The following is a 16,279-nucleotide window of genomic DNA, read 5'->3' on the forward strand; positions in this document are numbered from 1 at the left end:
CTTGAGTGAAGAGCTCATAGTTTGTTCAGCTGGAAAGCCTCTTTGTCATCACCCTAATGTTTTCATTTCTCCATATATTCTCTTTTAGATCCAATAAATGAGTCGTGACTTTTGCACCACTCTCTAGCCACCTGCTGGTTTCATGTTAGCTTAGCTTTCCTCGCTGTTGTTCTGTCTTTACATCATGTGAAAGAAATGTACACAGATCCGACTGCGAGAATGAAGAAATCCTGAGTCCTCGGCTGTAAAAAAAAAAAAAAAAAAAGATTCCTGTATACAGGAAGGAGGCAGCCTGACGTCTCTGTCAGTTTCCAGTATATTTCTGTTTCCTGCATGTTCTCATGTCGGTTCTCAGGCATCATCAGGTTCAATCACTCCTCCGGATCGCTGTGTTCCAGGCTTCAGGTTCTACTTCCATCAAAGTTTACATTTTCAATGCAGTTCAGGGAAAATCGAGGGAATAAATCCTGAACAGGAGAATAATATGTTTCATCAGAACTGAGTGTCTTATGTTAGGGCTGCAACTCATTATTATTTTAATTATTTTGATGATTAATCGATTATTCTGATGAAATAATTGGTTTGGATTTCATTTAATCATTTGTGCCTTTTTATATAATAGGATAAACATTTTAAACGTAATAGCTGCCTTCATTTAGTGAATCTGAACCAGGTGAGGCTAAAATTATGAATTATATTACATTTGAAATGTAAAGTGTATGTATATTTTGAACAGTTTTGGCTTAATTGTTGCTCTGAATATGTTGTTGTTTTCAGCAAATGGCCATTTTTGACTCTGGATGATTAATCGATTGCGAATTTAGTTGACTATTATTTGAATATTTGATTCGATCCGATTAATCGTTTCAGACATAGATGGTTGTATTGTATTATTTTCTGTAATTCCATAACAGCGCTTTAATATGTTTTGCAGAATCTGCAGAGAAATAAATTTGGAGCTCCTTGTCCTGATCAAGGTTGCGATGTCCTTGATCTGAGTCCATAATTCTCCGCGATGTAACATCATTTTAACTGAGCTTCAGCTCCACCTGACTGGTTTTATTACAGGACTTTCAGGATTTTTACTCATTTTATTGACCTTCACATTTGCTCAGTTTAGCTACGTACACGTAGCAGCCATGAAAAGCCTCTTGATGCATGAACGTAGCGGAATGGAAAATGAGGCCGGCGCTGCTGCTGCTTCCCAGCGCTGGTCAGTCACTTTGACCCGTCTGGCCAATTAATCTGGATCAGGACCGAAACCTGAGGCGCCGTGGCTGCAGGGAAGACTTCCTCTCTCTTCCTCCAGCTGGCTGCTCATCCGTTGTCCAAGCTGGTCAATCTGCCCGCGAGCAACGCAGCTTTCTTCCCTGTTTTGTTTGGACCAGAAAAGAGAAGAATTTTACCTGCTGAATGTTTTCAGCCGGGTTGGCCGGTTCCTCTGTTCGGCTGGCAGCGGCGAGGCTCAGGAACCGCTGGACAGATTGCTTTAAATTTTTGATCCATGGTTCCAGGCGTGCAGGAAGACGCTGCTCCCTGCGGACAGAAGTCGGTCCATAAATGCTCACAGCAGGCACTTCCTGTAGACAAGCCAACAGAAACTAACTTTCTACGTTTTTTTCTCACCGATTCTCCTGATTTATGGTGGAAACAAACTGGAGCAGCTCTGCTGATCTAGTTCTGATTTCTTCTCTTTTTTTTTTTTTTAGCAAACTGCCTCAAGACGACATTTGCTGTGAATGAGTAAAATATAAATAAACTGAATTGTTTCTAACTTCCTCCTTGAATGTCTTTGCTGCAGAGCAAATACCTGTTTACACATAAACACAAATAAATGTTGAATTTAATCTGAGCTTTTTCACGTCTTCTGCTGTTACACCACTAAAACTAACAATAGTATTCGCTAGGAAAACTACAGATATGTGGCCCCTTCTACACCAACACCCCCAAAAAAGAGATTTTTAAGATAATGACTTAACAGTACATTAAAAATACTTTTTTTAGTCGGGGTTGCTGTGGTGGCGCAGGGGCTTGGCACGACCCATGTATTGAGGCCTTAGTCCTCGTGGCTGTGGTTGCAGGTTCGATTCCCGGCCTGGTGACATTTGCAGCATGTCCTCCTCCTCTCTCATAACCCTCTTTCCTGTCAAAACTACTTTCAAATAAAGGCCACTAGAGCCAACCATACCTTTTTAAAAAAATATATATACTTTTTAGTCAAATGAATTAAGAGTTTTTGGTTCCTACAAAGAGCTGCACAGTGGCGCAGTTGGTAGAGCTGTTGCCTTGCAGCAAGAAGGTTCTGGGTTCGATTCCCGGCCCCGGTCTTTCTGCATGGAGTCTCCATGTTCTCCCTGTGCATGGTGGGTTTTCTCCAGGTACTCCGGTTTCCTCCCACAGTCCAAAAACATGACTGTCAGGTTAATTGGCCTCTCCAAATTGCCCCTAGGTGTGAGTGTGTGTGTGTGCATGGTTGTGTGTCTCTGTGTTGTCCTGCGACAGACTGGCGACCTGTCCAGGTGACCCCGCCTCTCGCCCGGAACGTTAGCTGGAGAGGCACCAGCACCTCCTGACCCCACTGAGGGACAAGGGTGTTAGAAAATGGATGGATGGTTCCTGCAATAATCCAACATAAACTCTTAAAATGATCTTATTCTAAAGAAGTTTGAGGTCAACTGGTAGCTTCACTTCCAAACTTTTATTTAACAAATTCTGGATATTAAATCAGTGTTTTTTTGTTACAGCTAAATAAGTTTATAGGACGGCCTTACCAGGATTCTTTCTCTGAATTACATCTCAATGTTATGAATTTGCTTCAGGGAGAAATTCATCCAACAATTACTAGGAAACCTCCCAAAGTGTCTGATTCCTGCTCTGCTTTTGAAGTTCAGACGCTAAGAGAACAAAAAGGTCTGCAATCAATAATCAATGGCAGCTTTACTAAATAAGTCATGAGTCTTCAGCCGCGTTCTCACTCAGAATAAATCATCTCCTGATGACAGAGGAGGAGACAAAAGGCTTTTCGCCACGAGAGGTTTTAATCTTTTTCACGTTGTCAGGACCGACTCACTTCCTGTCTGCCGTTTAAAGACACGGAGCGTTTTTAATGTGTCGACCTTTCTCACTGTAATGACGACACCAAACGGCTGTGGAAGGAATGGAGTCTGCAAAAAAGAGATCTAAATTTGTTGGTGTATTTTTCCCTCTTCAGTATTTTCCTTTATTCTGGTAATAATTTACAGTCATGAAGCTGCGTAAGGAGAAACCGCCGCAGGATGAGGCTTCCTCCGACATCTTCTCTCTTTCTCTCACCACTAACTGGATGTTGGGGATTTTCTCCCACAGGCAGTTTCCCTCCACACAGAGGAAAAGTGTAAATATGTTATATTTCACGTGAAACCTACCAGCTTCCACGGTTTAACCAACAATAACAGGATTATTCCGGTTTGACGCAAAAAAAATTCCCAACCTGGACACAACTGTTGATGAAAACGTGTCGCATTTGCAAACCGTTACGTGGATCTGCTTCCTTTCAGTGTTGAATCTTAAAGGAAAATGAAAAATAGGTGCAACTTATTAATGCAACTCGGTTTATGTGCAGAGCTCCGATTCCCAACGTGTCCTAAAAAACGTCAAAGGAATCCAGCCGTCGGTCCAGTTAACAAGCAGCCGCTGCGTTTCCGTTGCAAATATTCACAAACTTTGTTCCACTAAATTACTGCCGGGTGCAACCCGATCTGATTAATCGATTAATCGTTATAATATTCGACAGACTAATCTGTAACTAAAACAATCGTTATGATTAATGATTAGAATAATCAATAGAATAATTTATAGTGCAGCCCTATTCGATCAATCGATTAATCACTAGAATAATCGATAACTAAAATAAGGGTTTGCTGAATCCTGAACCGATTAATTTATTAATCGACAGAATAATCTATGGGATAATGGATATTATCAGCTGCAGTCCTATCTGATTAATCGTTAGGATAATCGACAGTTTCATCCCTATTGAGCCCGGTTGGAGCTTCCAGAACCGGTTCAGATCTTTTTAATCTCTTGGCCACACTGCTGTCCCCTCCTCACACACACATTTAAGTTCAGTTTTTTGTTTTTCTACCTCAAATCTTCTCTTTTTCCACCCCGTAAACAAAGGAAGCATCAGCTCTGCCGGTGCTGCGGCGGGTCTTTTCTTTCACAAACCCGGTGTCGGCGTCTCTGTGGAACCTTGTAGCCAGTGAGTAATGAGAACAAGGTGAGGGGGCTCTGGAGTGTAATTATTTTCATTTGGGAGACGGTGGGGGTCTGCTCTACATTTGTCTCAGCCGTTCATGACAGTTCACTATCTCCCAGTTACGGTAATGAGCACCCAGCCCTCATTATGTATTGGGAATGGCACCTCTGCAAAAAGAAGGCTAAAAATAAGTGTTAACTTTCAAGGTCCACCCAGGATGAAAGAAAGGCAGGAAGGGAAGCGGCGGCTGCAGAGCGGCGCTGGGGGAGAGCTGTTGTTTTTGAAAAGTGTGGAGCGGTCAGGAGGAAGCTGAAGTTTCTGCAGCTGTCAGGAGGAATTTAATGATACATAAAACCAACACGCCTCAGACAGCACCCAGCTTTTATCCAAAGCATATGAATATATATGAAACACACACCTGCCAGCACAACAACCACAAGTAAAGCGGAGCGGCTCTTTACAAGGTGAAGCCTTTGGGCTGTTTTGTCCTTTGTCACTTCGCATATTTTCAGAGCAGCAAGCTTCATTGCGTCGACCTAAAATCGTGATATGCTACATAGCTCAAAATGAAAGAACTTCAGGGGGTTCTGACCTGGAAAGACGAGTTCTGTCATCTGTCAGTGGACTGACCTTGGTTAACAGCAAATTACTGCTGCTGACATGTTCCTCCATAAAACCTCGAGACAAGGATACATTTCTCCTCTCAACATTTAGAGCCGCAAAACTTTATTCTGTTTGGGCTTGTAGTAGTTCACAAAAATAATATTTGTCTCTGTGTCTGACGTTACCTACGATAAAGCGCCAAACAAAACATCTTCATTACATTTTATGCACAAAAATCCTTCAGAGATGATGAGTTTTCCCTACAGAATGAGCTTTAAATCCAAATAAGATCAACGTTTTACAATCCCACCTGAGAATGGCTGCAAACAGATGAGCAATTATACAAACACATGGCTTTACAGCTTTGAAAAGCGGAAGTGAAGCCTCCTGTGCAACCAATGGGAATGCAGCAAATGGTTTCTGGATGGTAAGCCAACAACAAAACACTTTTCCAGCAGCCATTGTACAGCAGCAATAAAACCAGGTGATCAAACGAGTTGGAACTCAGCTGGGGTTGCTAGGCAACAGGTGGAACTCTCCCAGGGTTGCTAGGTAATGGACGGAACTCTCCCAGGGTTGCTAGGTAACAGGCGGAACTCTCTCAGGGTTGCTATGTAACAGGTGGAACTCTCCCAGGGTTGCTAGGTAACAGGCGGAACTCTCTCAGGGTTGCTAGGTAACAGGCGGAACTCTCCCAGGGTTGCTAGGTAACAGGTGGAACTCTCCCAGGGTTGCTAGGTAACAGGTGGAACTCTCCCAGGGTTGCTAGGTAACCGCTGAATGGAGGTTTTTTGAAAAGCCTCGTTTTCCAAACACCAATAAATATGAACTTATTGCCAAAGAAAATAGCTGGACTGTTTTTCTACGCAGGAGAAACACAAACGGAAGAACAAAAACACAGTTTCACCAAAACAATGGCCAAATCCTGAACGGATTGATCAACATTAAAAAGATATTCAGAATGATTTCATTTTAAGGAGAACTCATCGAATGCAGGGACAGATATTTATGAATATTTTAACAGTTTGTTAATATGTTTCATCAATACACTCTGGCAAATACAAATGTGTTTGCTGCCTGAATGGAGAACTTTTCCATCTCATAGTGGACACACACACACACACACACACACACGCACACACACACACACACACGCACACACACACATTGCTGTGTAACGTAGTGGAGGGGCAGGAGAGAAACAGGAGCCTTCAGGCAAACAGCAGCCGCAGAGTTAAGACATTTGGAGCTGCAGCCATCCAGAGAGGAAGGGAGAGTCTGTCTGATGTGAGGAACATCAGATGAAGCAGCAGCACAAGTTGACTGCCTGAGCCAGCTCATGTGAAAAACAGCATCCACATGCTCTCCTGATAAATATTTCACATGTTCCCAGATTCAGATTTCAACATTTTTTCTGCCAGTCTGGCAGGAAAATTATTAGCATTTCACTTCTTGGACTGTAAATGAGTCTCAGGTTTGAATAATCATGGAAAACCCGGAGCTGAGATGGATTCTGGTTTTCAGAGTTTCCCTGATTTCTGGCAGCTGGAATAATAAAGTTAGAACATGTGGAAAAAAAAAAGAAAACACAAAGGCAGTTTTTAGGTTTTTCCTATGACGGCGGATTGCAGACAGAGAAAAAAAAGGAAGAAAATTTCAGCCAGAAAACTGACTTTAATCTCAGACATTTTCTAGAAAAAACAAGGAAATTTCTGAGCTTGAAAAGTCAAAACTTTTCCGAGTTTTTCTCTAGAGAATAATCTGAAATGTTCTAACTTTTTTCTTGCTAATTTTGTACTTTCGGAGTTCCGAAAATTTCCAGTTTTTTTTATAGAATATTTTTTAGGTTAATTTCAAATTTTCTGACTTTTTTCTTGCTAAATCTGACTCTACTCCATTTCTGTTTACATTTCATGAAGAAGGAAGTTGCGCTCAGAGGTTTTCGTGTTGTTTCCTTCAGTTGTTCATGGCGCAGCGCCCCCACAGGCCAGGAGGGGAACATGTTTGGTTGGTTTGAAAACCACAGCAGCTGGAAATGGAATAAATGTTGCAACTTTTGTTAAAAATCAAAATGATTTCAAAGATAACAAGAAATTTATCCATGTTAAAACTGTTTTAGATCAATATTAGTGAATTATTGATCTAAAACAGGCTTCCATTTCTGCTGAAAAGTTACTTGTAAGCTAGTTTTGTCTTATTTTAAGTGTATTTCCACTAGAAACCAGACCAGCAGTTCTTGGTAATATTCTGTGTTTTTGCAGTGGATATTTTTTACAAACTGATTCTGTTTGCTTGCAGCTAGCTAAAACCAGTTCCTGCTCCGTATGTGTATGAAAATGTGATTGTTTGGCTCTTTACATAAATTAAATATTTACTTCTGCTGTGCCAGCATATTTATCTGTAATACGTTTGAAGTCAAGCCTGGCAGCGCGTTAAATTTACCTTTTAGGAAATTACCATATTTGGCCGAATTGGAAACATTTAGAGTTTTTTCTCCCCCTTTAGTTGATTATATATTTTTTAAGATTCGCTTTCAGCATGAAACGTTAATGACCGCTGTGAGCGCCGTCGGACTGAAAGGTGAGCTCTGGCCGGCCGCCAGCCAGCCACTGATGGCGGCGGGCCGCCAGCGCCCACCGGGCCCGTGGCGGCGAAGGTGCGGCGTTGAAAAAAAAACCATCCATCCATCCATCCATTTTCTTGCACCCTTTTTCCCTCAGTGGGGTCGGGAGGGGTGCTGGTGCCCATCTCCAGCCAACGTTTCGGGCGAGGGGCGGGGTCACCCTGGACAGGTCGCCAGTCTGTCGCAGGGCAACACAGAGACACACAGGACACACAACCATGCACACACACACTCACACCTAGGGGCAATTTGGAGAGGCCAATTAATCTAACAGTCATGTTTCTGGACTGTGGGAGGAAACCGGAGTACCAGGAGAAAACCCACCATGCACAGGGAGAACATGCAAACTCCATGCAGAAAGACCGGGGCCGGGAATCGAACCCAGAACCTTCTTGCTGCAAGGCAACAGCTCTACCAACTGCGCCACTGTGCAGCCCCCCCCCCAAAAAAAAACCCCATTATGCTAATGCTAATTCTGCGGCGCGGGGCGGGAGCGCCGGCCTGACACGTCTCATCCCCGTCATTAGCGGCAGCTGCGGCGAAGCTCTTTGCTGAAACCTGAGCCTTTGTGCCGGTTTCAGGTGGGACCTGAGGGAGGAGTGGGATCCTAACGGGAGCTCGTTTCCACCGGAGCCTGGATGACGGAACTCTGCGCTCGGTTTGGAAAAGCTGCCGGTTTAGTTTCAGAGGAACGTTTGACGGACGGGTTCCCATGACGACGTTTCTTTGTTTTAATTTTAAATGAGTTTTTAGAAAAAAGAAGAAGACGGAATGAAAGAGGTGCTAAATGGATTTTGAGTCAAAATAATTCAGAAAAGAAGCAGATTTGGGTTCTTCATTTGAGCTTAATTTATTGTGACTTTTTTGTCTAATTTTGTTAGTTTTTAGTAGTTTTAGAGTGTTTGCTACATTTTATAACTTATTATTGGTAAAATATTGCTTTTTAGCTTAGTTTTCACTAGATATAGCTACAGGTAATTTTTTAGGTTTTTAGGTGCTGAATTGTGATTACACACTTAAAAAAATAAAATTATTGTTGAGCAGCCAACTGACTGGCGTTTTCTCCCGATTTTTGCTGTTGACATTTTGTGGAGCAACGTAATTTGTTCACATCTGACGTAAACTGCTGGTGATGGGGGGAAAAAAATCAATAAAAACGTGAATAAATAGATCCAAAAACACAAAAACAAAAGATAAGTTGCAATGGATATGTCTATAATTTACATATGTTTTAATTAGTGTTATGAATAAACGATATAGTCCCAGTTAATTATACTTTTTCCACACAAATCACTGTTTTTATTTATTTCAGTTAATGAAAATGTTTTTTCTATTTCAGTTTTTGTTATTTAGTTAGTTTCAGTACCCGTTGTTGTGATGTGTGATTTTTGATTGTGGAAATGAATCTGAAGAAAAAACACATTTATACACGGTGAACATAACTCCACTTCAGTTTCTGATCACATGTCTCTGCAGTAGAATAAACAATCTACAGACATAAAGGGCTTCATAAATAAGTAAAAACAATTTAATTAGGGCTGGAAGTTTAACACATTAATTCAAACATTAAAATCTCTGTTGATTTTTTAATATTTTAAAAACTTTTTAATCACTCCTGGCTGGAACCATTGCCTTCGCGTTTCCGATACAACTGTAAATCTGACGCACAAACTACATTCACTAATAGCAAAAGGCTTCTTTTGGCTCTATGGTTAATTTTCCCGCCAAAACCCAATCTGGTGCAACACTGGAAAAGACCATTCAAGTTGTGCTAAAAGGAGTTAGCCTAGCAGCTAAGGCTAAAATAGCATCTCAATGCTAAACATGTAGCAGCTAGCTAGTTCCATCAGGTTCCCGAAACATTTTTAATCTGAAGAGGCAGCAAACTGATGGTTTAATAACCTAAACAATCATTTAAAAACCGTAAATATATTTGTTGAGCTCATATCTGTTCAATAATTTAGTAGCAAAAATGTTTTTAATTAGAAAATGTTGCTTATTTTGTTAAAATACAGTTTGATGAACATGCAATTAATTACAGAGCCTCCAATTAACAAGATTACACGTTTTAATCAAGTCCCTCCACTACGTTTTATTAACTTTTTTATCAAGATCCAGAAAATTTAATTAAATTTGAGACGTGACGAGGCGTTAGATTGGAAGGAAAGAGACCAAGACCAATCATTTCTGAACTTTTTCAGATTGTGAGATCATCGTATTGCATCAGTTTGTGACATTTTAACCACAAGGTTTTTTTTTCTGTTGTTGCTGTTTGAACAGGTTTCTGTCTGAAACCTGATAATCAGAAAACTCAACAGATTATCAACATCCTGCAGCTCCTCCAGAGACGCTTTCATCTTCCTGAAAGCCTCCATGACCTTTCATCCGTTTTCTATGTTTTCCCCATCTGGTCTGAAACAGTTAATCAAATTAATAGTGATTAATCGAATGCTAAAATAATAATCAATTAAGCACCTTTTGACATCCATTTATTAATCCAAAAGAAATGAACGGGTTAGACGGTATTTAGCAGCTCCAGATGCTAACAATGACCAGGCAATCATTGGTGGAATGCTGTTACTGCATTTTAAGCACAAGTTTAGCTTATTTATTCAAAAAAGTAACCGAATTATTAAATATTTTTAAATCTTTTAATGTATATTAAATGTTGTGTAAAAATAATCTTGTGGTTTAATGAAAAATCTGCTAAATCTATACATTTTTTATTTGATTAATAATCAAAAATAATTGATAGAACAATTGAGATTACATAAATAATTACATTTTGACCCTTTCTGACCTCCACTGGACACCATGAACTTCTCCAGCATTCAGGTTTTGATAAAAACTAAAGTGTGTAAACTTATGCATTAAGGTTACTTTTTACATTTTCACACACACACACATATATATATAAATATTTGTTTTCCAGTTTCACTATACATGATAAATACGACAAAAAAGGTGGAAAAAATAACTGAGCATGGTCTCAGTTTTACGATGCGCTCTTGAGATTCAGTGCGTCCGTCTGCCTGCTATGAAACATGTTGTGTTTTTATGCCGTTTTTCTTTTGTAAATGTCAGATAAACAGGCCTTAAATTTGCCCCTGAAAGCATTCATGGAAACATGTTCAGAATCTCTAATGCCGACTGCAGAAAGTAAAGTGAAATTTCTGCCAACAGACTCTAAAATATTCAGCGTCCCGGCGCTCGCTTTCCAAATGAAACGCATCCCTGAGCAGCAGAGTTCAGATCCGTTACTGGGTGAGCTCCAGCTCAGCATCAGATAAAAGATACACCAATTCAGAAGTAATACGAATCGGACGGCTGCTGGAACAAGACCGGCCCATTTTACCATTATCCCAACCTGTGAGCACCAAACAAACCAACACACTGGAAAAACTCCATGCAGACGACGGACGGCGGCCAGCGAGGGACATTTAACCACTAATCTGGATTTCAGGCCTCATTCATTCACAAGTTTAGGTCATCCACTGGTCGCCATGGCGATGTCAAAACTTCAGGAGCACCAACATCTAACTCCAATAACCAAGTCGTGATTTGCTTGGTGAAACAATCAGCCTTTTTTTTTTTTTTTTTTTACCAGCCGACGGCTCAATGTTTCCCGAAAATTGTCAATAAAATCTTTTTGCTTTCGAAAGGTTAAGAGGTGAGAAATATTATTCAACATTTTGTTTTTCCATTTGGGTCTAAAAACAACCCAAGCACATAAAAAACACTGAGCCATTATTTCACAATAAGTCACTGTTTTTTGGTGTCTAGAAAATTTGCCCTTTTAAAAACCTCCCGATTCGGAAGTCATATTTCATGGGCACTCTGCCGTTACTTAGCAACCCCAGCAGAGTTCCGCCCGTTACCTAGCAACCCCAGCAGAGTTCCGCCCGTTACCTAGCAACCCCAGCAGAGTTCCGCCCGTTATCTAGCAACCCCAGCAGAGTTCCGCCCGTTACATAGCAACCCCAGCAGAGTTCCGTCCGTTACCTAGCAACCCCAGCAGAGTTAGCTATCTGGTAACCTCAGCTAGGTAACCGTGGAGGTTTCTGAAGGTGGGAGGGTTTTTGGTTTCCAGAGACCAAAAATAAAACACACACCTGTTGTCAAAAACAGTTAACACTCACAGTTGCTTTTAAAAGCCGTAGAAATCCAAACAGAAGAACAAAAACGTGTAAAAAGTGAATTTTACATAGTAGAAACACTTCCAACTGGGCCAGCTTTTGTGACATAAAGACTTTCCGGTCGACTTTATGCAGTTTTAACACAAAACAGAAGAATCGCACAAACTGAAACCGCAACGTTCCCCCCACTGATTTGGGATTTAACCCAGAGATTAGACCCATGCTTTTATTCTGAAATCCTCCAGGGAGCTGGGTGAAACATTCCTCTTTAATCCAAGCAGGCAGGAGCTTCTTGAGCTGCGGTTAGGAATGACTCAACGCCGCTCTGTGATTGCTGCTCTCGCTGCCTTGCATCATCAAGCTTCGCTGAACGGCGGAGAAACGTCCCTCATAATCTGATCCACTCTCACCTCCTCCCTCTTATTAATTCATTAACGCGTATTACGCAAATTAAACAGAAGAGATGTAAATAAGCAGAGTTAGTAAGTCAGTTGTTCAGAAAAAATCCATTAGCTTGATGGCGCATAACTAATGATAAAAAAATAATGAGTGTGGCTTAGAATTGAATAATAATTCATTACTATTTCAGCAGGTGAAAACTGAATGTTGATGTTTGGAGTTTTGTTTTTGATGTCAAATTGCAATTAAGTTACATTAAAATGGTGGAGATTCATTTTATTAAATCAAACAGAAACGAAATCGAAGATTTTATCTCTGGTGATAAAGAGGAATGATCAGCAAACAGCTTCGGTTTTTACAGACCTGAACCTGCAGACACACATAAAGACGGTTGCAAAGTCAGGCTTTTATCACCTGAACAACGTTTACAGGATTAATAATGATTTTACTTAAGCAGGGAAAATGTCAAGTGAAATAATCTATCAGTGCATCAATAGTCATAAACGACTTAAAACAAGCTCTTTAATCTCTAAAAAGTTATTTGTAAGTTAGTTTTTTTTCTTATTTCAAGTATTCTAAGATATTTGTCCAGAAATTAGACAAAAATACTTTTAGGTTTTGCAGTGAAATCTTTAAAAGTCATGGGAGCGACGGATGCAAACAGTTGCAGGAGATGTATTCATATTTCATCCACGGCGTTGGCGTTCATCATCCGTCAGCCAATCAGAGGAGACGTCGATTCAACTGAAAGCTAATTTCAATACGATTGAAAAACCACCTCATCCCTTTTTACCCTGTGTTCCCATTAAGCAAATGTATTTCTGAATTCCAATCTGTGTAATTTTATGCTGAATGGAAACACATCTAGTGATTAATTGACTTAATTTGGAGCTGATTGTTGCTTTTCTCTCCACTGAATTGGATTTTAAGTTTTACGACCAACTGAGTCATTTCTTGTTCTGCTGATGGAAACGAAACGAAACCATTAGAAACACGATCACATGATCAGACATGATGGAAACACAAAACAGAAAAAGACGATGACTAAACCCCTCGACTCGTCGGGGAATTTGCTGAAAAGTTAGTTTTGTCTCATTTAATCTAAGACGTTTAGAAACTAAGCCAGAAATACTTGGTGAAATTTGGTGTTTCTGTACAGTTTGGTCCCCTAAACTGCAAAAACACAAACTTTTTCACAAAACCATGAAAGTACTGGATAACATTTTGTGTTTTTTGCAGTGACTAAGGGTTCCCTACACTGCAAAAACACCAAAGATTATCGAGTATTTTTGGTTTAGCGTCTAGTGAAAACGTCCTAGTACATCTAGAATAAGACAAAACTAAATCAAAAGTAATTTTTCATCAGATTTAAGAGCTTGTTTTAAGTCAATATTTCCTTAATATTGAAGAAAAAGTTCCATTGGCAGTTTGTTTCACTTAAAACATTTTCCCATGTTATAAGTGAAATAATACAACTTTTTCATTAATATTAAGGAATCATTGACTTAAAACAAGCTCCTATTTCTTGGTGAAAATTTACTTCTAAGTTAGTTTTATCTCATTTCAAACGCACTGGGATGTTTTCACTTAAAAAACTTGATTTGTGTTTTTGCAGGTTTTTGTTCAGAATACAAAAAGCCAGAACAATAACCCAAACCATGATGCCTTGAAGTTGGTCTGTTAACAGCAGCATCTTGGAAGTGGGCAGGACTTCCTGTATGCTGACCGGTTAGCGCGGCTAAGCTAACCGGTCAGGTTTGGGACTGGAGCCGTTTATTCTGCTAAAACAGGCCATTCTGAAACTTAAAATCAGTACATAAACACACTCATGTAAGTCAGCAAGCGCATATTCCTCATGTGAATAAAAATATTCCATCTTACAAGGAGAAGCGGCGGAAATCTTCAAAGCGGAGCCGTACCTTTGAAGGTGTCACTGTTAGCTTCAAAGGGAAACATACATGTCTCCCAACAGGCTGCGGCTCGCAGGCGTTTAATGAGAGCTTCGCCGCCGCCTGGAGACTCGCTGCTTCGCTCAGCTCTCCTCTCCTCTCCTCTGCAGCCGGGATGAGAGGCGCCTCACATGTCAGCTCCTACATGAGCACTAGCTGCTGCTTCTGACGGCACAGATCTTCATTCAAATGGGAACAAGAAATTACTTGGAGAAACTAGAAAAGGTTGAGTGGAGGAAGAAGTTCTGCTTTCTGACCCAGTTTACTTCCTTTATAACCGAGCCACAAAAGGCCACGCCCCTTTTAGGGGCAAGGGGGCGTGGCTTTCATCTGGACAACAGACCTGACCTGAAGCTCTGGAGATGAAAAGCATTAGTGGAGCCTCCTACACAACAATGCAGCCTGTGGTTTCTGGTTGGTAAGTGAACAACAAAACACTAGTCTTTTCCAGCAGCCATTGTACAGCAGTAAAACAAACAGCTCACCAAACTTGTTGGAGCAACACTTGGGCTGCTAGGTAACAATGTGGAACTCTGCTGGGGTTGCTAGGTAACAATGTGGAACTCTGCTGGGGTTGCTAGGTAACAATGTGGAACTCTGCTGGGGTTGCTAGGTAACAATGTGGAACTCTGCTGGGGTTGCTAGGTAACAATGTGGAACTCTGCTGAGGTTGCTAGGTAACAATGTGGAACTCTGCTGAGGTTGCTAGGTAACAATGTGGAACTCTGCTGGGGTTGCTAGGTAACAATGTGGAACTCTGCTGGGGTTGCTAGGTCACGGAACACAGAGAGAACATGAAGGTAAGAGCTAAAGTACGAGCAAATATTATGAAATGAGAGAAGAAGGAGGTATTTGAAAGAGGAGAAGTGGTTAGTTTGCCAAGTTAGCTTAAAAAATTATAAAATATTGTGATAAACCTTTAACTCCATGGAAACGCAGCTACCGTATTCTGTTCTGGTTTAACTGCTGATTAATTTAGTTTTTCCTCTTATTACTGGAAGTTCCTCCTCTTTTTAACGTTTGGACCAAAGAAACTCCACTGCCGTTGACAGAGTTGAGTTTTGTGGGGACCAGATCCGCCTGGACGGTTCCTTCTCAGCTTTTCGTCCCGTTTTGTTGTGGAGCGAAACGCACCTGCTGTTTGAGAAGCAGGTCACAGCTGCAGACCGTCAGCCAGCTTCTCCAGAAATACCTTGTTGCTGCTCAGGAAGCTGCTGACCAAATTATCACCTCGTATTTTTAAATGCACCAGATTCGGCCTGTTTGCTTCTCCTGATGGGAACCAACGTCAGATCAAAACTCAACTCAAACGTCAGATAATAGATCAGACCCGTTTATGTAAATAATTCCTTAATATTGATCAAATGCATCAGTTCTATTGGCAGATTATTTCATTTATAATATGGGGAATTTGTCTTGCATCTGCGGAACAAGAACCTTTTCACCAATATTAATGATTTATTTACCTAAAACAAGCTCCTGTATTTTGCTGAAGAGAAACTTGTTAGTTAGTTTTGACTTGTGTAGGAAGAAACGATACTAAAAACACTTAATATGATTTGGTGTTTTTTGCAGTGCAGATCTTCTCCAGCTCTGCAACTCAAACAATAATCAGAATCTATAATCAGAATCTATATTGACGTTTCGCTTTTTGGATTCCATGAGAGAAATAAATCCACATTTCATCACCCCAAAGACCTCAACAGCTACAGGCCGGTTGTATCGACATCTCACCTGATGGAGACCATGGAGAAACTGCCCCTTGCCCACCTTCGCCCCCTGGTGAGCCCATCTCTGGACCCACTTCAGTTTGCCTACCAACCTGGCATTGGAGTGGAGGATGCCATCATTCACCTTCTACACAGCTCTCTCTCTCCCAGCTGGAGAACACTGGGAGCACAGTGAGAATCATGTTTTTTGATTTCTCAAGTGCTTTCAACACCATCCAACCCCTGATACTGAAGGACAAGCTGGAGTACACGGGTCTGGACCGCCACCTCATCACCTGGATTACCTCACAGAACGGCCACAGTATGTGAGGACCCAGGGCCGTCAGACATGGTTGTCTGCAGCACCGGGACTCCACAAGGAACAGTCCTTGCCCCCTTCCTCTTCTGCTGACTTCCGGTGCAGCTCTGCCACCTGCAGAAGCTCTCGGATGACTCTGCTATCGTCGGCCTCATCAAGGATGGAGATGATGAAGAGTACAGAGAGCTGACTCAAAACTTTGTGGAATGGTGCCAGAGGAGCTGTCTACAGATCAACACAGGAAAAACAAAAGAACTGGTGGTCCAAACACTCTCCTCCTCCTGTGCCAGTGAACATCCAGGGA

At 41.1% G+C, this 16,279-nt stretch overlaps 1 long non-coding RNA gene across 2 annotated transcripts in view; it reads right to left on the reverse strand.

The window, feature by feature from the left end:
• Positions 1-16,279, reverse strand: part of LOC103461821 (uncharacterized) — a 114,474-nt gene that overhangs the window by 43,272 nt on the left and 54,923 nt on the right. For both annotated transcript variants that reach the window (XR_014086683.1, XR_014086685.1), the window contains exon 5: positions 1,407-1,536. This is a non-coding gene — a long non-coding RNA (uncharacterized LOC103461821). The remainder of the gene's footprint in view (positions 1-1,406; positions 1,537-16,279) is intronic.

The sequence above is a fragment of the Poecilia reticulata genome, chromosome 2 (genome assembly GCF_904066995.2).
Source record: "Poecilia reticulata chromosome 2, P_reticulata-male-v2, whole genome shotgun sequence".
Classification (NCBI taxonomy): domain Eukaryota; kingdom Metazoa; phylum Chordata; class Actinopteri; order Cyprinodontiformes; family Poeciliidae; genus Poecilia; species Poecilia reticulata.